A 22,187-nucleotide genomic window follows, 5' to 3' on the forward strand; every position below is an offset into this window, starting at 1 on the left:
AAGGTGCCCTAGAACCAGTTTTTACATGTTATATAAGTCTAAGGTGTCCCCTGAATGTGTCTGTGAAGTTTCAGCTCAAAATACCCCATAGATTTTTTTTAATTAATTATTTTAACTGCCTATTTTGGGGCATCATTAACTATGCACTGATTCAGGCTGCAGCCCCTTTAAATCGCGTGCTCCCCCGAGCTCTCGACTATAATACAGTGCATTTACAAAGTTCACACAGCTAATATAACCCTCAAATGGATCTTTACAAGATGTTCGTCATGCATGCTGTATGTATGCGTCGGATCATGTGAGTATAGTCAAAGTCCCTTTTAAGACAAGTCATTTCACTCGGAGGCCATCTTTGAAATGCCTCTCGGGCATCCTGGGCATCATGCAATCTCTTTAAATGGGGAAACATCAAATTCTCCAAAACTGTTCACCAACCTTACGATTACATTTCATATTTGAAATCACCAATGAAATCTGACAACCGCTGTCTTATAAATGTTTTATCCAAACGCTCGAATCATGACAAAAAACTGTATTTTTTGGGCTAGATCAAGCTAATGCGCATGCGCAGACCTAAATGTGCATCTCTTCTGTCATGTTTCAGAGGCGCGTGTCTGACTGTTTCTATAGAAACCGGTGCTTCTAACGGCTGCTGCAGTGATGCGATGACTTTACCAGTCGGCGATTGGCTCTTATTTAGAAGGCGGGACTTATTCCGCCATATTGCGCGTTATACTTTCTCCCATTCAAAACAATACGAGTGACATGTCTTGTGTTATTCTATAGTCTTTGGTATAGTATTTATTTGGATGTTTACATTTGATTCTGAATGAGTTTGAGGCTGTGCTTCGTGACTAAAGCTAACATTACACACTGTTGAAGAGATTTATAAAGAATGAAGATGTGTTTATGAATTTTACAGACTGCAAATGTTTAATAATGAAAATAGCGACGGCTCTCTTGTCTCCATAAATACAGTAATAAACGATGGTAACTTTAACCACATTTAACAGTACATTAGCAACATGCTAACGAAACATTTATAAAGACAATTTACAAATATCACTAAAAATATCATGATATCATGGATCATGTCGGTTATTATTGCTCCATCTGCCATTTTTCACTATTGTTCTTGCTTGCTTACCTAGTCTGATGGTTCAGCTGTGCACAGATCCAGACATTAATACTGGCTGCCCTTGTGTAAAGCCTTAAGCTGGCATATGCAAATATAGGGGGCGTACATATTAATGATCCCGACTGTTACGTAACAGTCGGTGTTATGTTGAGATTTCCCTGTTTTTCAGAGGTCTTTTAAACAAATGAGATTTATATAAGAAGGAGGAAACAATGGTGTTTGAGACTCACTGTATGTCATTTCCATGTACTGAACACTTGTTATTCAACTATGCCAAGGTAAGTTCATTTTTTTTATTCTAGGGCACCTTTATTGTGTTGTGGCAGGTTGCTATGGGACTGCTAGGTGGTAGCTAGGGTGGACTGGATGTTTTTTAAGGAGTTGCCAGCTAAGCTTACTTTATTCTGGTCCCCAGATACAGTGTTTTGTTATTCCAATGTAATATTCCATATACTTTATTAATATACAAAACCTCAAGTAAGTAAACATACTTCATTTTGAAGTTATTTGTATGAGTTCAAATATTCAGTTGAATATTCATTCTATTTGAACCACCTATATTATATACAATGTCCATATTCCACGCAGTACCCAAAACAATAATGTTCTCTCATTCATCATCCACCACAGTAATCACTCGAGTTATTCTATTTCCCAAAAACCAAATTACCGTATTTTGAATGAACAAACACAATTTTAAAGCAATTAACTTTCATGTAAAGCAGAATCCACTGAAACTTGTGGATAATGGTGTGGAAATTGCTTTTCTGTGAGGAAATGTGATTGACTGTGTCATAACGTGGCAGTGCCCTGGTGTGTGGCTTTATTTAGATTCTGCAGAAGGAATCAATGGGAAAAAAGCTCCACAGCTGCAGCTTGATGAATGCCATCTTATCAAAGGCAACACGTCTTGTGTAAGAGAAATTGTATTTGCAGAAATCTAAAGTGTGAGAAGTGTTGTATTGGCGTCATTCTCATGCGTTACGCTTCCTGACTTTGCCTTCACATTCATGCACCTAGATTACCTTTCCTTTCTGATTTATACCTCTCTGCACTTTGAACCAATAAATGAATAAAGCATTTATTGTTCTACAAGTGTAGGCCTTGAATTTGAAGAAGGAAATGTGTATGTGTTTAAAAAAAAAACAAACAAAAAAAAAAAACCCAGATCTAAACGTTACTCATCCTGTCATTTTGTCAAGTTGTACTGTTCAGACTGGCACAATGCATGGTAATTTATTTTGTAAAGACAATGTCTGCCTTAGACAGGGTTAAAAGGAGAATCCCCACCAAGAGTCCAAAATCAAACCGACAGCGTGAGATGTTGACAAAAGGTTTTCGCAGCACTTGTCAGTTCACCAAATCCATGTTAACATTAAGGGCTAATAGCTGGAAGAATAGACTATGGTAATTAGTAGGTCAGGAATGTGCTGTATGGCAGGCAGAAGAGGAGTGCGTGACTGGTATAATTGTGTGCGTTTCTGAAAGAGTGCAAAGGATGTACTTCACATCAGCTCGAGCGATGTCAGGTGGTGGGTGGAATGATCTCGCTCTCTGTCTAAAAGCTGTGAGATAACACTTAATTAGTGGTTACAACATTAACACATACCCTCTATAGGCTACACAGAGCAACTGGGAATATTCATGTTTGCATAAACTTACACAAACAGCTCAGTTGGTACCTTCTGTCGTCTGTCTTTTTGTCTATCCATACATCCATCCATCCATCCATCCATCCATTCCAAGAGATCTGTTTTTTTCTGTAGTTTGGGGGTATTTGTTAAGAGTTCTATTATTGAAGGATTTTATTTTGTGAGAAGTGTTTGTTTTTGCAAACCCAGCGATTGGGTTGTTTTGACCCAGTGGTTGGGTTAAATGTTTGACCCAACCTGCTGGGTAGTTTTATTTAACTCAACTATTGTTTAAAAGTTGCTATACAGTATTGCTCGCCTAATTATTAATAAATAATAATTAAATAATAAACATGTATTAAATTGCGTATTAATAAATATTCACCTTTTGATTATTAAGGTTGCCTCTAGTAATTGTGTCTGATTTTTAAAAAGGGATGGTTGATTATGATTTCACGTTTTTTTAACTTTAGTTAGTGTGTAATGTTGCTGTTTGAGCATAAACAGCATCTGCAAAGTTACGATGCTCAAAGTTCAAAGCAAAGGGAAATATTTTCTTTTAAAATAATCGCTTTTTAAGGACTACAACAAAAGGCTGGTAGGGACTAAAACCTTCCCGGGTTAGTGACATCATGTTATTGCTGTTATACATAACAGAAATGCAATAACATGTCATAAAAGCAAGACAACAACATAAGTTATTACCGTATTTAAACTAAACTATGCCTGTTCTACTTTTACTCCACATCAGCTACATAAATCCATCAACTAACCACTCAGAAACGTCCTGTTGCAATCTAGATGTTGTCACTTCTTGAGTCTCTCCATCATTGTCCGACTCCGGCTGAACAGTTTCTGTATGAGGTAATCGGAGCTGCTAAACTCCGCCCTCTTCTTGGGAGCGGCAGCTCATTTGCATTTAAAGAGACACACAAAAACGGAGCATTTTTGCTCACCCTCAATAAGTGACCATTTTTATAGCATGCTAAATGTATCTGTGGGGTATTTTGAGCTAAAACGTCACATACACATTCTGGGGACATCAGAGACTTATTTTACATCTTGTAAAAGTGGCATTATATGACCCCTTTAATTTCCAACCTATTTTGGGTTCAATTTAAGCATGCAATAGCCTATAGGAATTTTTTTAAACAATAATTGAGTTAAATAAAACTGCCCAGCAGGTTGGTCAAACATTTAACCCAACTGCTGGGTTTGTCCATATTTAAAGGTACAATATGTACAATTTTTGCAGTAAAATATCCAAAAACCACTAGGCTAGTGTTATATATTTTGTCCAGTTGATTATTAACAATATCTCTAATGTTTTCAACTACTTGTAAATCATGAGAAAATTCCCATTCTAAACGGTGACACGGGGCAGTGCAGTCGCCTGTCAATGACGTCAGTTACCTTTGTTACCGCCTTTACTGACGTAGAAACCACATGACAACAGTGCCGTGGACAAATGCGGAAGTAGTATCTAGCGTCCAGCAAACCACTAGCTTGCTTCAAGCAGTTCCTTATTTACTTCTTGCACGTTTTATGGTGGATTGTGTTACTTATTTATGGAACATAACTACTTTTTACCATCTGCCGCTGGTTCTGTCGACAAGGACAGCTCCCGTAAACTCATGACCGGAAAAGCGGAAGCGGCGCCGGCGGCTGTGTCATAATAAAAGTCCCGCTGCTCGTGAGGCGTGTGTTGATCAATCGCTTCAGCTCCCGCAACACTCGGTCCTGCTCTGCTTCATACTACAGTAACGTTAATAATCGCATCCACGAACATGAGTTCTTCCAGACTCCAATCCCTATTCTTTTGCACCGTCCGTTGAGATGGAGACCACATGTCCCAAGTTTCCACTCTAAAACTTGGCGTCATCAAACTACGCCTTTGTTTTGAATAGGCTTCTAGCGACCTCTAGCGGAAAAAAATATCACAAATTGTACCTTTAACCCAACTTGTCAGTAAACCTCAAAGCAGCACCAATTTTACACTCCTAGCTCTTGTTTGGTTACCTGAAATCTGTGTGAAAATACCCATAAACTGCATGCTCTGTAATTTAAAATTTCATTACAACTGCACATTTACTGTTACACAATCATGTCATCAAAAATGTTCTTAGAGGAGTTCTTACTGCAGCAACTTAACAATAAAGTGCACATCAACGGTACTTGCAAAAGCTTTCAGCAGATGCCAAAGTACAGCGAACAGCATTGGCCATTTGAGAGTAAACATTTGTCATTTGTCCTTCACAATCTATATCCTGGTCTGTGGTCTAATGCACTGTTACTTTGAAGCCTTGGATGATAAACAGGTACATTCTGACTTTTTCATCCTGTTACTTTACATTCTTCACACTTCTGATCAAGGTTTTTTTACTAAAAGTCACCCAACTACCGCATTCGCTATAGTGGATGCTTTTCTCCTCTTATTCTGTTGCACTTTGCTGCCTGTGATGTTCTGTTTCATTGTTCAGACACCATAAAAGCAAAGCTGCTCTTATTATGAACCAAATGAAATCAGTGGTGCATACCCCATATTTTTTATCTGTACTGAGCATGAGGTTATTATCATAATTTGCCATGTGAAGTTATGGCAAGTGTTTTTATCTGTTTGCAAGTTGCCATCAAGATAAGGCAGAAGAGATGCTGAAAGTTAAAACTGCTTTTGTTATTTAAAATGTCATTGGTCAGTATTCAGCTCTATACCACATCAATGTGTTTTCCAAATTCCTCTGCCATTGCAGGAAGGTGAGGAAAATCATTGTTGGGATGTGAGCCATGTCCAAAAAGATATCAGAGCATCAGATCAATGCTCTGAAATACTGTGAGAGTCTGCATCAGAATATTAAACCACAAAACCTGTTCATTTTGAGACCTGTTTTTTTAAAAAGATGTAATATAAGTCTAAGGTGTCCCCTGAATGTGTCTGAGAAGTTTCAGCTCAAAATACCCCATAGATTTTTTTTTATTAATTTTTTTAACTGCCTATTTTGGGGCATCATTATAAATGAGCCGATTCAGGGCTACTGGCCCTTTAATTCTCGTGCTCCACGCCCACAGAGCTCGCGCTTGCCTTGAACAGCATAAACACAGTTTACACAGTTAATATAACCCTCAAAATGGATCTTTACAAAGTGTTCGTCATGCATGCGGCATGCATGTGTCGGATTATGTGAGTATTGTATACTGTTATATTGTTTACATTTGATTCTGAATGAATTTGAGGCTGTGCTCCGTGGCTAACGGCTAATGCTACACTCACTGTTGGAGAGATTTATAAAGAATGAAGTTGTGTTTATGAATTATACAGACTGCAAGTGTTTAATAATGAAAATAACGACGGCTCTTGTCTTCGTGAATACAGTAAGAAACGATGGTAACTTTAACCACATTTAACAGTATATTAGCAACATGCTAACGAAACATTTAGAAAGACAGTTTACATTACAAATATCAGTAAAAATATCATGATATCATGGATCATGTCAGTTATTATTGCTCCATCTGCCATTTTTCGCTATTGTTCTTGCTTGCTTACCTAGTCTGTTGATTCAGCTCTGCACAGATCCAGACGTTAATGCCTGCCCTTGTCTTATGCCGCGTTCCAGGCAACCCGTAACCCGTGTTTTTCCAACCTTCTACCCGTGAAAGTGCACTGGAACAGCAGTCAAAGCCGTGACTTCCCACCCGTGAACTCGTACTAGGTCAATGTACTCCCAGTTACGAGTTCTGACGTCACATAGCCCGTGAAACAACAATGGCAGCCCCTACGGATGCCGTGTTTATGCAAGTGCACGGTAAAATAAAAGGTTTAACAGCTTCTCTTGCCTTAAATAAGCAAGGAGTAAGCACCTTTGGCGACAGAAAAAATTTAGCATAAGCCCCGTATGGTCCGCCATGTTGGTTTGTTTACACTTTTATGCAGTTTGGCGTGACTTTCCTGGAACGCTACAAAGTCGTGAGTCGTGATTTGAAATCATGACTTACGGGCTCAAAAACCTGCCTGGAACGCAGCATAATACCTTTCATAATGTTGTGAACATGGGCTGGCATATGCAAATATTGGGGGCGTACACTGTTACGTAACAGTCGGTGTTATGTTGAGATTCGCCTGTTCTTCTGAGGTCTTTTAAACAAATGAGATTTATATAAGAAGGAGGAAACAATGGAGTTTGAGACTCACTGTATGTCATTTCCATGTACTGAACTCTTGTTATTTAACTGCCAAGATAAATTAAATTTTTCATTCGAGGGCACCTTTAAAGTCAATAAATTCACCTTTCACTACTGTTCAAATGTTGGGGGTTGGGAAGATTTTGAAAGAAGTCTCTTATGCTCACCAAGGCTACATTTATTTGATCAAAAATACAGCAAACACAGTTATATTGTGAAATATCATTGAATATTTTAAAATGTAATTTATTCATGTGATGGTCTGATTCAGCATCATTACTCCAGTCTTCAGTGTCACATGATCCTTCAGAAATCGAATATGCCGATTTGTTGCTCAAGAAACATTTCTCATTATTATCTATGTTGAAAACAGTTGTACTGTTTAATATTTCCGTGTTAACTGCATGTGATATGTTTCAGGATCTGATTACTAGAAAGTTCAAAATAACAGCATTTATGAAATAGAATTACTTTTACAATATAAAAGCCTTTACTGTCACTTTCACTGATCAATTTAATGTGTCCTTGCTGAATATGTTTTAAAGTTTTCTGAGCCTTAAACTTTTGAACACTAGTGAACACTGTAAAAAAGAATTGTTGGTTTAACTTAAAAAAGTAAGTTACCTAGTTTCCTTGAAATTTTGAGTTCATTGAAATTAAAAAAATTGAGTTAATACAATGAAGGTGATTGGTTTAATTAACAGAAACTCATATATTATGTTATCTGAGCCACACTAATCTAATTATCATTGATTTGACAAAAAAAAATGTTGTGATAATCATAAATAATTTTTTACAGTGTATATTTTGTAAATACATCTGTAAATGAATAAAATTATGCATTTTCTTGTCTTCCTACTGTATTGTTCACAGTGAGAACAAAACAGAACATAACAAAAATGGATTTGAATAAAGAATCATTAAACATATATTGGAGTCTGAGATCACATAAAGTATCTGAGATTACAAATCAAATTTAATCCTGGAAAAAATATGCTCATAATGTAATTTGAAAGTTCAGTTAAGAAAGTTCAGAGGGAGTTCAATCTCACTGTTTCACACTTCTGGCAGCATCACAAACAAGCAGAATTCTCCTTTAGCGTCATACAGGGTTGCCAGGGGAACTGTGTCGTACATAAAGGATTTACTGAACAAGTAAATAGCATTAGTTTCGAAGCTATAAAGAAGTGGGACTTAGAAATATTGACATCAAGTGCCCTCGAGAAAAGAAAAAAAAAAGCAATTACTATGTTGTACAATTAATCTTCATCACCAGGAGGAATAAAACACTAATTACAGCCTAAATTGAACACATTTGCCACAAAGTCAGAAAAGGAAATGAATGCAATTATTGTGAAAGGAGTCTGTGCTGTGCTTTTTTCTAGTTTGGTTGTATTTTTTTGCTTTCAGTATTTAATAGGAGAAAATTGAAGCTTATCTCAAAGCCATGACTTTGAATACATAAAAAAACACCAAGTCAAAAGTGTACTTTCTATGCATTTATCAGATACATGTAGATTTTTCTGACAAGGTCATTGACATTTTATTTTTAATTGCTATGCTTTAGCATATGTCAGTTCCGGTGTTATGATCATATGACCTTTTTGATTGATTACTTATGCTACTGAGCATAGTTAATTAAATTCTTTCGCTAGGTGGTCTTCCAAATGCAGGCCAAGTTTTTGTTGTTGTTGTATGCAGAACCATGGTGTAATGCTTAACAACCACAACGACTGTGGCAACTGATAGCACTGTGTATCTAGCAAGATGCTGAAGTAAACTACAAATCAATTCAGAGCAAAGACAAAATGGGCAGTGCAGTGTTCTTGTAGCCTGATGGTGAGATCTAGATGATTGTGCATGAGTTGAGTGATGGGAAGTCAAATCAGACATACAGTTCCTTAATCTATTTCCTCAGCCTTTGATAGAGCTCACCTATAGGGATATATGTTATAGTTCTGAGAAACTGTCCAGCATAATTTATTTGCACATACCACTTTTTTTTTTTTGGACATTTTCTGTATGACTCAAACTTACTCATAAAGACAGTCACTTACAGTATCTCCAGAAGTGGGTACACCCCTCACATTTTTGTAAATATTATATTATATCTTTTCATGTGACAACACTGAAGAAATGACACTTTGCTACAATGTAAAGAAGAATGAAAAAGTGAGATTTCCTGTCCCCTCAAAATAACTCAACACACAGCCATTAATGTCTAAACCGCTGGCCACAAAAGTGAGTACACACCTAAGTGAAAATGTCCAAATTGGGCCCAAAGTGTCAATATTTTGTGTGGCCAACATTATTTTCCAGCACTACCTTAACCTTCTTGGGTATGGAGTTCACCAGAGCTTTACAGGCTGCCACTGCAGTCCTTCATGACGACATCACGGAGCTGGTTGATGTTAGAGATCTTGCGTTCCTCCACCTTTCATTTGAGAATGCCCCACAGATGCTCAATAGGGTTTAGGTACCCTCAGCTTCTTTAGCAAGGCAGTGGTCGTCTTGGAGGTGTGTTTGGGGTCATGTTGGAATACTGCCCTGTGGCCCAGTCTCCGAAGGGAGGGGATCATGCTCTGCTTCAGTATGTCACAGTACATGTTGGCATTCATGGTTCCCTCAATGAACTGTAGCTCCCCAGTGCCGGCAGCACTCATGCAGCCCCAGACCATGACACTCCCACCACCATGCTTGACTGTAGGCAAGTGAATGTCTTTGTACTCCTCACCTGGTTGCAGCCACACACGCTTGACACCATTTGAACCAAATAAGTTTATCTTGGTCTCATCAGTCCACAGGACATGATTCCAGTAATCCATGTCCTTAGTCTGCTTGTCTTCAGCAAAGTCTTTGCAGGCTTTCTTGTGCATCATCTTTAGACAAGGCTTCCTTCTGGGACGACAGCCATGCAGACCAATTTGATGCAGTGTGTGGCGTATGGTCTGAGCACTGGGTTTGAGATACGTTTTATCTTGTTTGGTGGGTGTGTCAAAAATGCCAGCCCAATCAGCAGCAACATGTATATACGTAAACCACACGGTATTAAAGAGACAGCACGCACAATGGGTCCAAGTAAAGTCGTTTACAAATGTGTCCGCTGCAGCTCGGTATACGCAACATTGAACATATTAGAAAACATGTTTGTCGTAAGAGTTTTATGTAAACAATAAGGTACGAGGCTGTGCTGTATCGTGAATAAGTCACGACTCAAGGGCATTGTTTGGCTGCAACCCCCTCAGTTGTGACTTATTCCCGATACAGCACCAGCCTCTCGTACCTTATTGCTTACTTATAAAACGGTTACCACACAATACAAATATTAAATGCAAAAAATATATGTATCAATGCAACTTTCATAAAGTAAAATCAATAAAAGCCTTCCTTCTGCCGGGAAAATTTGTCTCTGACTGTGAACAGCAACAGAAGTTACATTATTACGCCATTAGATGGCGGCAAGGACAGTCTTTATGAGTGAGTCACTCAGAAGCGAAGACTTTTATATTGAAAAGACTTAATTGTTGTGAACACAGAACAATATGCAACTGAAAAATGCTTTGACTAGTGCTGTCAGTCACTGGTAAACCATTAAAAAACTGTTTAAAGGACAAGATTCAAACAGATTTTTTTATTATGAACATAGGACCCAAAGGAAAATACTAAATCTGAATGCAGGTAATAAACTCGCTCACTCGATTTCTTTCTCACAATACTCTTCTACATAATACACAGGCTTGCCTAGGCTGCAGCCTATGGGCCCCAGGTGTGCAGGGGAGTGGAGAGACTATTTTTTTTATTATTTTTTTATTACTTCAACGCGAACAAAAAAAAGACCCTCATTGGCGCACAAAAAAATAAATAATCAGGTAATTGGTTAGATGTGACATTTGGTTCAAATCTGTTCAATCAGCTGCTGATCAAATCATGTCAATAGTTTTCATTTACGTCACTGCTATTGCTAGACAGCATTGAGGCGAATGTCTGAAAGAAATTACGATAGTGGTTAAAAGAAGATTAAAAGAACAACGTGAACAAGATATACTAAAAACAATCCCAAATTGGCTTGATACTTCAAGGCATTGGATACAGTCATGCAGTTTGTGAGGGAGAGATCGTTAACGGAAGGAAATCCAAACATTCGCCTATTATTCATCGACCTCAAATATGGCTTATCACTTGAAACATGTAAGTAGTAGCAACTTTACAAGTCCGCTAATGTTAGCCTAGTCCTAGGGTGCATCTTATTCAGCTCCCTCCCAGCAAGCAATAGCCGTCATTTCGTCTCGGTTAACTATAAACCCAATATAATCCGTCTATGAGTAACCCACTTTTAGCCAAAATAATCTTTACATAATCTGACATCTTCAAACACATAAAGAACTATCTCCGATCAGCACATGACAGATATGGGGGTATGGGGTGCCAGAAGGGCCAAACAGCCATAGATCTTTGTTTTCAATCAGGATAGGTGCAGTTTTGTTTTTATTTACATTTGTATTAATAATTTGAAGTTTGCTGAATAAAAGTTCTGTCATGACAACTCTCTAAGTGTTAGGCATGGTAATGGGTATGACAATGTTGATATGTTTGATCTTGGAGGAATACATCTGCTACACTGCTGCTGCTTTTATTGCTGCTGCTGCTGCTACTGCCAATACATACAGGACATGCTGCTGTGAGCAAGTAAGACATGCTGTTGCTGTACAATATTGTGTACATAAATTACCCTTAGCAGATCTATACAGGTGGAGCTGGGGAAGGTGGAGGGTTTCTGAAATCGTGCTGCACTGCTAAGGCAAATGCTGCTCATGTATTTGCAAGCTCATTGGCTACTAATTCAGCAGGAACCAATCATCTGTGTCCTATAGATAATTATGTGATTACGAGCAGTTGAGTTAAGCACCTATTAGCCTGCCCATTTAGAGTTTCATGACAGAACTTTGTATTTTTCTTTCATTGCATTGCTTTTGTGTCATTATCTTGTTGCGCTCCCACAGAGAAGAGCAAGAGTTGCGTTTCTAGAGTGTGTTTGTCACCATGTCGTCGAAATGGTGTTATTTTCATCCCGCAGTCCAATCGCCAGGAACACTGTACTTAAATGGTTACAATTTATGTTTAACTCGGTTCCCGGAAATTATAATTGTGGTATCCTTACTGCAATAGTTAATGTTGGACTGCAGTGCACATAATGGCCACAAGAGGGGACTATGTTTATGTATATGGCTGTTTTCCGTATGAGGTACTTTTCTGATTGAGTGCTAACGTTGTACATTTTCTGTCGCTGCTTGTGGAGATTAAAGAGTTCAGTCTCTCCGGAATTATTGTCTTTTGTGTTCATTCGGCACAACACCACTATAATCCACATATAAAACGATGTGCAGCGCATGTTATGGTAAGAGGCGTGACCTTTCCGGGCAAGGAGCGCTAAGCTGCTGTCGAATCACAACACAGGAACCGCTGGCACAATCAGAACTCGTTACGTATTTCTGAAGGAGGGACTTCATAGAACAAGGAAGTCATCAGCCCGTTTTTATGACAGTGGAAACAGCGGTATACAGATAAGTAAATGATGTGAAAAATACTGTTTTTTTTACACGCGAAACATGAACACATGTTATATTGCACACTATAAACACAATCAAAGCTTCAAAAAACCACGAAAAACGGGACCTTTAAGGCAAATGCTACTCATGTATTTGAAGACTGAGCATGCAAGCTCATTGGCTACTAATACAGCAGGAGCCAGTCATCTGTGTCCTGTAGATAATGATGTGATTACGAGCAGTTGAGTTAAGGACCTTTTAGCCTGCCCATTTAGAGTTTCATGACAGAAATCTCATCACTTTTGACGTGACAAAAGACCAATTGAACTGCGAGTCCATTCAAACTTCATTAACCAACAGCAACATGTATAAGCATTCGCTAGCCGGAGTCTTTAACCACTGCACTCCCGTCTTAAGCCGCCTTTCCACTGCACACGACATTCGCATCCGATTGTCGCATTTCGCCCCCTAGCGGCAGTCGCACGGAACTTAGAAATTGGTAGTGAAGCAACCGTTACCCTCGGCTTATTCCAACCCAAGCAACCACCATGGTAAACTGAACGATTTTAATGAATGTAACGTTAATGCATGTATGAATATATCCATACAAAGCAAATGACCCTCAATACATTTGAAATAAAAACATACTAGTAGATTTTATAGAGCTTCAACGTAAAAATTTATTTAATAATCATAAAATATCTTTTTTTGTTTTACATAATTATTGATAACCACCATTTTAAAGAAATAGTGTTTATATAATAACGTTAAAGTGTTAAAATATTGGTAATTCTAACTTCGTGCTCATCGTTTTGACTAGAGTACATCATATCCGGTCGGCCGGTCGCATACGGTCTAGCCGCAGAAGTTCAAATATTTCAACGCATCTGAAGCTCAAATCGGATCCGAAATTTCCGCATTCGCATATGATCGGAACTCCACGCAGCCCCCGTACTACTCTCCATTGGAAACGAATGACTTCCGGTCCAACGGCTGTCGTTTGTCGTGTGCAGTGGAAAGGCGGCTTTACGTCTTTTGCGACGTCTCGCGCATGACACGGCATTTGAATTTGGAAAAGAAACACAAAACCGCTCCGGTGGAGAACAGTGACTGGATCTAACACCTTAAGATGACCGAAAGCGAAACCACACACAAAACACCTTAGAAGAGCTTCTCTGTATGACGTGACAGACAACTAGTCCAGTCCGGTTTCACACAGAACATATTCTGAGAATGTGGTTGTGAGTCCTGAAAATTTACGGGTGTGAGTTCAGTTATAAAATGCGGTTGTCACACCCATAAATAACCGTACTGTGTGTGAATGTAACCGTATTAAGGACTCAAATACATGACTGACAACCATATTCTGCTGCTGTGTGAACATGGCCTAAATTAGTGGAGTGAACAAGCCACAGTCAAACAGAGACAGAAGTCAAACAGAGTCACACAAGTACCAAAATGAGTGACTTACTGCGCTTAAAAGGTTAAATACATAAATTATGCCAAAATGCCCATCTTGGCAATTATTCAGATAAACAGTCAGTTTTGGATCGTTAAATAGCTAAGAAAGAGAACGCATATTGTGTAACAGTATTGGGTCTGTTCATAAACTCTTAAAGGGACAGCAGTCCAGTATTCCTGCTGCTGTCTGTCATGTTATTTAAAGAACAAAAGACAAAGAAAATCACTTTCTGCTCTTGAACTTTTCTAACTTTATGGTAAGAATAAATCTGTATTTAATATTTACAATAAAGAATACAGAAATTAAGGTAACCAATGTAAAATAACACTGGATGTGTTATTTTACATTTGATTAGGCCTACTTTAATTTCTGTAGTATTTCTTACCTGAATAAAAACATACTTAACCTGAAAAACTTCATAGCTCTCTATACTATTGCATTTATTTGTGCCATTTACCATTTTTTTTATTTGTTCTTATTTTATTACTGAGGTTTTTTTTTATGAAAATAAAACCTTTCGTTGAAGAAAAGTATTTTCGTTTGTATACACTGTAAAAAGTAATAAGTTGACTTTACTTAGAAAAGCTGTGGAAACCGATTGCCTCAATTTCAAGCAAATTAGGTCATAATTTTTTTACTTAATTCTACTTACTACTACTTTGTAGAGTTAACTTGTATATTTGTAGAGGTTACCATAAAACTTGAGTAAAAGCAACTCAATTTCAAAAGTTCAGTCAACTTACAGATTTAAGTTGGGGTTTGTAAATAGAACTCAAACAAAACAGTTATTTTACCATGTCTATTTTACCTTGTTCATTTTACTAGAAGAATGTGTGGAAACTGATTGCCTTACATTTCTCAAGCAAGCTGAGAATACAAAGAAAGACAACATATTTCGCACAACACTTGAATGTTTATTTGCTCTATAAAACAATACGAAAGACATTACTTAAGGCATGCTCGTCAACATGGCCCACTGACAACATTGTAGAAAAAAAAAGCACATACTGCACTTAGAATAAAAAGTGCAATGTTTCTTTGTCTTTTACATGTTTACAAAGTGGTCAAAAGCAAATCTTGCTAACACTTAGTCTTAACAAATTTTTTAATACAGTTCTCTTTAAAAGTTATCTTCTAATAAAACTATTTTTTTGGAAAAACAGTATCTGTAAAACAGTAGCACTGAACAATTTGAGTTCTTCAAAGGCATAGATCTATTCAAACTCAACTCAGTAATGGTTAACCATGAAAAAACATTACTGCATTAGGCGATTTTTTTGTTTTTTTTTTTTTTTTTTTTTTGGATTTTAGGTTTCAGTGACTTGTGGCCAAGAGACAAAATCACTCTCTGTAGGAAATCAAATGTGCTCTTCAGTGCTGCTGGATACTCTAAGTTTAGAGCTTAAATTAGATCTTCTTAAGTTTGGAGCCAATGTCTCTTCATTTAGCCCTGAAGATATCGATGAAACGTTGAGTGAATCGGTCCAGTTCTTGAAAGAATTCGGTTTGCAGGTTTTTGCCAGATATAAGATTAAATTCTGCAAGAATCTAAAAAAAAAAAAGAGGACAAACTGACATTAAGCCATCACTTCACTGAAATGTGTGCAAGAATGAATTAAAGGGATAGTTCACCCAAAAATGAAAATTAGCCCATGATTTACTCACTCTCAAGTCATCCTAGGTGTATATGACATTCTTCTTTCAGACGAATACAATCAGAGTTATATTAAAAAGTCCAGGCTAATCCAAGCATTATTATAGCAGTAATAGTTGCTCTGTTTTTGAAGTCCATAAAAAAAGTGCATCTGTATCTGTCCGTCAAATAACGTGCTCCACGCGGCTCTGGGGTGTTAATAAAGCCCTTCTGAAGCAAATCGATGCGTTTCTGTAAGAAAAATATCCATATATAGATATATATATAGATATATATATATATATATATATATATATATATATATAATATATATATCAGAACGTACATATATAGGCTACATATATACATATATATATATATATTATCAACTTAACATCTGTTTCTAATTGTAGGTAACTTTTTTTTAAATTAATTTTATTATCATTATCATGCAAATTCTTTGCTCCAGACATTTTCGACAATGAACATGCATTTAGTACCACACACTCAAAATTCTTAAGTACTATGTACTAAATTTGTTTAGTTTAACTATTGCATCCACCTAAAAGTTCACACTACACAGCCTAATCAAGTTAAATCAACAAATTTTCCAAAATCAGTTAATTTTACAAGTTCTAAGAAAGAAAATTGGAATCGGCAAAAATAGGTATCGGCAGATCACACTATACAAAAATTGGCGCATCTCTAGTTACATCGAAAGCCACAGCAGAACTGCGACTCAATGTTTTGTGAACGAATCTGTGGCTGTGAAAAAAACCATGAGAGTCAATTATTCAATTACTCTTTCAAAAATACCGCCACTTGCTTCAGTACTAAACGAATGAATGACTCGATCACTCACTCATTAAGACAGTGACTTACCGGCACCTACTGGTGGTTTTAATTTAATATTTAAAAGTATCACTCGTTTTATCACATCATTGCTTATTTCTCTTTTGGACATTTTTAATTTAAAATATTACTATTTAAATATATTTAATAATTTTATTATTATTTAATTTATATTATTTATTTTATAAAGGTATATATAAAGGTAAATAAAAAGCACTTTATTGCACAGTCAGTTTAAGGGGGAAAATATTGTCCCTTAATGGAAAAGGTGTGACTGCAGCAGTCTAAGTGTAAGAGAGGGGGTATGCAGAAGAATGTTGATTTGAATGTTAATGAATTTAAAAACAAGCAGGAAGGTAATATGCACACTTAATTATTAGTTTATTTATCAATAAAGTTATAAAGTCATCGTCATTGCAAAAAAAACCCCACTAGTTTATTGTTTTAGTTACTTTGTAGGCCTACTATGGATCTTTTGGACAAGTAATAAGTTCAAGAATGGGAACATGCCATTTTTTTTTTTTTAGTGACACCCGTGTTGCTTGTTATTTTTTTACAATTTCCATATAGCCCAAAATGTGATTGTTACACTATAATAAAAAAAAAACTGAAAATGTGAAGTTGCACTTCAGCTTTATATGACTTAGTGAAATTGCTATACCTAAAGTAAATAAAATGGACTTATTTGATCCTACAGTGTTGCTACTCTGAACATGCTTTTTGATCAATACAAATAATAATAATAATGCAAAATGATTATCTTAGAATAGAAGATATGCTGTCTCTCGCATCACAAATATTATCAATAGTTCTGTACATGGTCTTGAATAGAGGATTCTTTGTTGTGACTGTCTTATTTGGACTCGAACTTCTTTGGACTTGGACTTGACTTGGACTCGAACCTCTGTGGACTAGGTCTTGACTCTGTCTCGACTAGTCCTGGACTCGTCAAAGGTGGACTTGACTACAGCCCTAGTTGCAACAGACCTGCAGTTTTCTGGGAGTTTGTTCCAGATATATGGTACATAAAGACTGAATGCTGCTTCACCATAGTTTTGATTCTAGGGATAGAAAGCAGACCTGCCCCAGATGACCTGAGAGGTCTGGATGGTTCATAACGTAACAAAAGATCAGAAATGTACTTTCATGTGGTCACAACGCAAATCAGAAATTTAAAAAAAGATTTCCTTTACCGGTCATTTTTTAAATGTCAGTCTTTGTCTGCAACTGTTAACCACCTTATTATATTTTAGTGTTTAAAAAAATTCCTTCATGTCAAAATTCAATATGTAGGGGGGTGGTCTGCTTTTGAGAACACTGCATTGTTTTTGGTCATTAGAGGTATGTGTGTGCGTGCAAACATTGACCAGTTAACTTATCTCATGATACACAATGTTTTCTTTTTTTTTTTTTTTTTTTTAAGAACTGGTTCAATAAATTCTTTTAATGTGACATAAGGCTATATTAAATGATATAGTCTCAATCTATATTGCTTTGAAAAATATATCCATATATTCCTAAACTATATTGGCCAGTCCTAGTGTGCATCCAAACAAAAGAGAATGACTCCCTGATGTCAACAATGCTTTTCTCATGCATTTTTTTCTTTCTTTTCTTATTTGGCAGACGAACTTTCCAGCTGAAACAGAGTTTGAGTTAAATAATGCTATGGAAAAAAACTGTTAACCTTTTTTTTTTATTTAACTTTTTTTTGTAATTTATTTGTAAAGTTGTAAAATGTTTAAATATATATATATATATATATATATATATATATATATATAAACCTGTTATATTTAAGTGAAAAGTATCCTTTAGACATTTTGTTGTCTGTAACATGTATGTATGTAGTCATTCATTAGCTGTATTTGATGACTATTCTTGGGCTGCGGTTAGATTAGGCTATTCTTTAGGCTGCTATTAAATTTTCACTGACAGCCCAAATTCAGCCTTGCCTAGACCAATATTCACTGTCTATTAGACATAAATATGTAGTCATTCAACAGCGGTCTAATTGTTGACTATACTCTTGGGTTATGGTTAGATGTCTATTAGATTTTCACTGACTGCCCAAATTTTGCCTCGTTTTAGCCTTGACGTCAGGGCTGTGTTTTGACGGCTATTAGACGTCTTTTAGACATAAAATTGCTTGCTTGGCTAGTTCAGTAGTCAGGGCACTGATCAGGGAATCGGGCACATTCGTTTACATGATATACTGATTCATGACCTAGGGAGCTGATTGAGACGCAGGGCTAGATAAATGTGCGCTATTATTAGGCGCGTATCCATGCTTGTGTGGAGAGCGTGCTCACTGCATGACATGGAGGCGCCGGTGCGATTACTTAAAATGGCCTACTCCGTCATTTTGGTCATATACAGATAAGAGTAATACAAAGTGTAAAGGGTTTACTTTTATTTCTGTATTTATTTCTGTATACTCACAATAACAGAAAACATGCTTTTGTAAAAGGATGCGCGTTCTGATCGTCTCTGTGAACTTAAGCACGTAACAAATATGAACTGTAGCCTACTACCCTCACAGACATGAGCACACAAAGAGCAGCCTAGGGGCCCCTGACCACCTTAATCCCCCCCTGATAATACAGTAAGCTTCAATGAACAATATGAACTGAGAACAAACAGTTTACGTTGCTAAGAAGCGTGTTGAGTAGTGATACACAGAACTGTTGGGTGAAGCAGTCATGGCCTTGAATACAACACAGCATCAAGGACAGGAACTAACCGTTTTATAAAGTAAAAATCGTATGATGATGTAGTTGTTTATATTTTTAGCTTCTTTGCAAGGTTTATTTATAGGCCTATACCAAATTGCATATACAGTGGTAATTAAGTGCTTTCTGATGTTCTCTTTTATTCTGGACAGCAAGGGCAGTGACTGTAACATTGAGCGTATTTTGCAGTATTAAACTAGTATTTTTACCGATTTCATCAGGCTCCAAAAAATCTTCAAAAATGTAACCCTTGCGTCATCAGAACAGGTTGTTCAACGCACCACCGTTTCCGTTTAAAAAAAGTTTTGCAGCGTTTTGTTGAGGGTTGAACGCTGCCCCGAATTTGGAATAGTGCAATATTATTCTAGTGTAGTATTCGTACTATTTGTGCCATATAAATATTTTACAGAAATAGTAAAGTAGTAGGCCTATGGTTATGTTAGAATTAGAATTATGTATAGAATTATCAATTCAACCGATTCGTTCAACAACTCTGATTTGTTCAAGAACGATTGTACAATATTCGAGATGCGTCGGCGCTGTGCAGACCGATTGGCGTAAGACATCAATGTCCCGTGAGAGTGATTCAAAAGAATAGGCTTGTTTGAGATGCGCCCTTAGACTGTAAAAAAAAAATATGGACATAGTGTCCCTTACATCATCACCTGTAGATTTCTGAAGAGCAGTTTTGAGGCGAAAATGAGGCCTCTGCCATCTTAGCTGCGCATCACCGCACGTCACTCCCAGATAACTGAAAATGGGCAAAGAGGCGGGACATAGTTGAACTGAGGTGCCGTGGTTACTGAAACGCCGCCTGCACATGACAACACGAAAAATCAAACGGGACTTCATACCTTTATAATGGAATAGTGATTGCGAAATAAATCCAATCCATTGCACTTGGGTAAAATGTCCATGAGTGTCCATTGAAAAACAAAACAAAAAAACCTGTACTTTTTGCCACAAAAGCGTTAAATTCATGAAATATTAATATACTATCCATTGTTTGCATCACATTTCTTCTAAATGATCTGCTCTCCATCATCGTTATTCAAGAAATTAACTTTAAGGCTTAATATAATTTAAACGGATGAGTTATAAAAAAAAATTCACCCCCCTCACAGTTGTCATGAAGGCCAACATTAGCAGTATAGACCAAAACCACAATTTGTACCAACCTGTAAACATGTTTTTTTCTGCTGTAAAATTGGCCATTTTAACATGGGACTCAATATGAGATTCTGCTCTCTTTTGGAGCCTGTCCCTAGCGGCCAGTCGATGAATTGCAGTTTGTCAATTCAGTATTGGCCTCAAGAGAAACTGGGGGAGGTTGCCGCTTGGATGCGCCTAGCCTCGCCTGAAGTTCAGCCGAGAGTAGGCGTATGGAAGTAAAATAATGCCAAATGTTTTTGAAATAAAAAGCTTGTTGAATTGCACTATTTGAAAAAAATATGCATTACATTAGCTGTACTTGCATTTAGATGCACTGTATTTTTAAGGCTTGCATTTTTATGGGCTGAAATTCAACATGGTCGTATATTTAGGCTGTGAATATTTCAATTAAAAATATTTCACACACTTTTTTCATTATTAAAAATTCAATAATTCATATTCACCTTTTAGATTTCACTTCCAAAATATTCATTCATGTTTAAAAATACAACCTATAAAATTCAACTAGCAATTTTCAGTCCATTTTATTTCGCTTTACAAATTCGCTTCCACAAATTCAGTGGCTCAAATTCGGCAGAAAATTCAACATTTCACATCCGGGAACTGCAGGAAGAGCAGTAGAGTGCCGATGCATCATCTCTATCTGCTGTTGGTCTTCTTCACCAGCAGGTGCCGCTAGCGGCTGTTTAAGACGAGATCACGGCTAGTAAGTCATCATTCATTCATAAAAACAGATTTACAGAATTAGAGCAAGCGGTAAGTGAATGTGTGATGATTATCAGGGCCAGTATAAATGCAGAAAAGCTGATAAAGACACAAAAGCTGCATTTATGTTTAATTCAGTGTATTTACGCTTACTTTCCCAGTGTAGCTACAGCTTTCTCTCCAGTGAACAAGATAACGTTATTGCCCGATGCTGGTGTATAGATCAAACGTTAAATCTGAGATAGACATATATTTCTCTCTGTTGTTTAGTTTCCTTAACTTTATATCGCAGCGCTGTGTTGTAATACTAGGGCTTCCCTCATCCGTCATAGCTGCCATCAGGACATATAAACTCTTAACACAGCTTAATGGACTCGTACAGTGATATAAAAGACCAAACTCGCACCTCATTTGTGATGTAGGTTAGACTATATAGGCTCCAAGAAAGCAGATACTGGCATTAAGTTGATTTGACGCTGAACGTTTGATTATGATATTCGCAAATTTAGGGACTGTCTCTAAAGTTACAACATTATGTATTAACGTTTCTACCTTCAATAGCATTTAAAGAGAATGACTTAGTCACAAAACCAACTGTAAATTGTTCATCTAGGTGTCAGGTATAATGCAAACCTTTTAGATTTTTGATGTTTATTAAAATAAAAGGTAACACTTTATATTAAATAGTTGATATGAACGAACAATGAACTGCACTTCTACAGCACTTACTAATCTTTGTTAAAGTTAATTCCAGCATTTACTAATACATTATTAAAATCAAGAGTTGTATTTGTCAACTTTAGTTAATGCACAGTGAAGTAACATGAACAATGAACTGCTGTATTTTTATTAACGTTAACAAAGATTAACAAATACAACAACAAATGTGTTGCTCATGGATAGTTCACATTAGTTAATACATTATGAACCTTACTGTAAAGTGTTTCCAAATAAACTGTCAAGTAATATGTAAAGATTGCTATGTATTTCACTACTGTATTGGATCATACAAAAAAATGCCATAATTTAAAGCTCAATAGCATTTGATGAGAATGATTTACAATCACCAAAACTACCTGTGAAGTGTTCATCTATAGGTGCCAGGTCGAAGAGTGATGCACCCTTCTCTCTCTCTC

The sequence above is a fragment of the Chanodichthys erythropterus genome, chromosome 2 (genome assembly GCF_024489055.1).
Source record: "Chanodichthys erythropterus isolate Z2021 chromosome 2, ASM2448905v1, whole genome shotgun sequence".
Lineage (NCBI taxonomy): Eukaryota > Metazoa > Chordata > Actinopteri > Cypriniformes > Xenocyprididae > Chanodichthys > Chanodichthys erythropterus.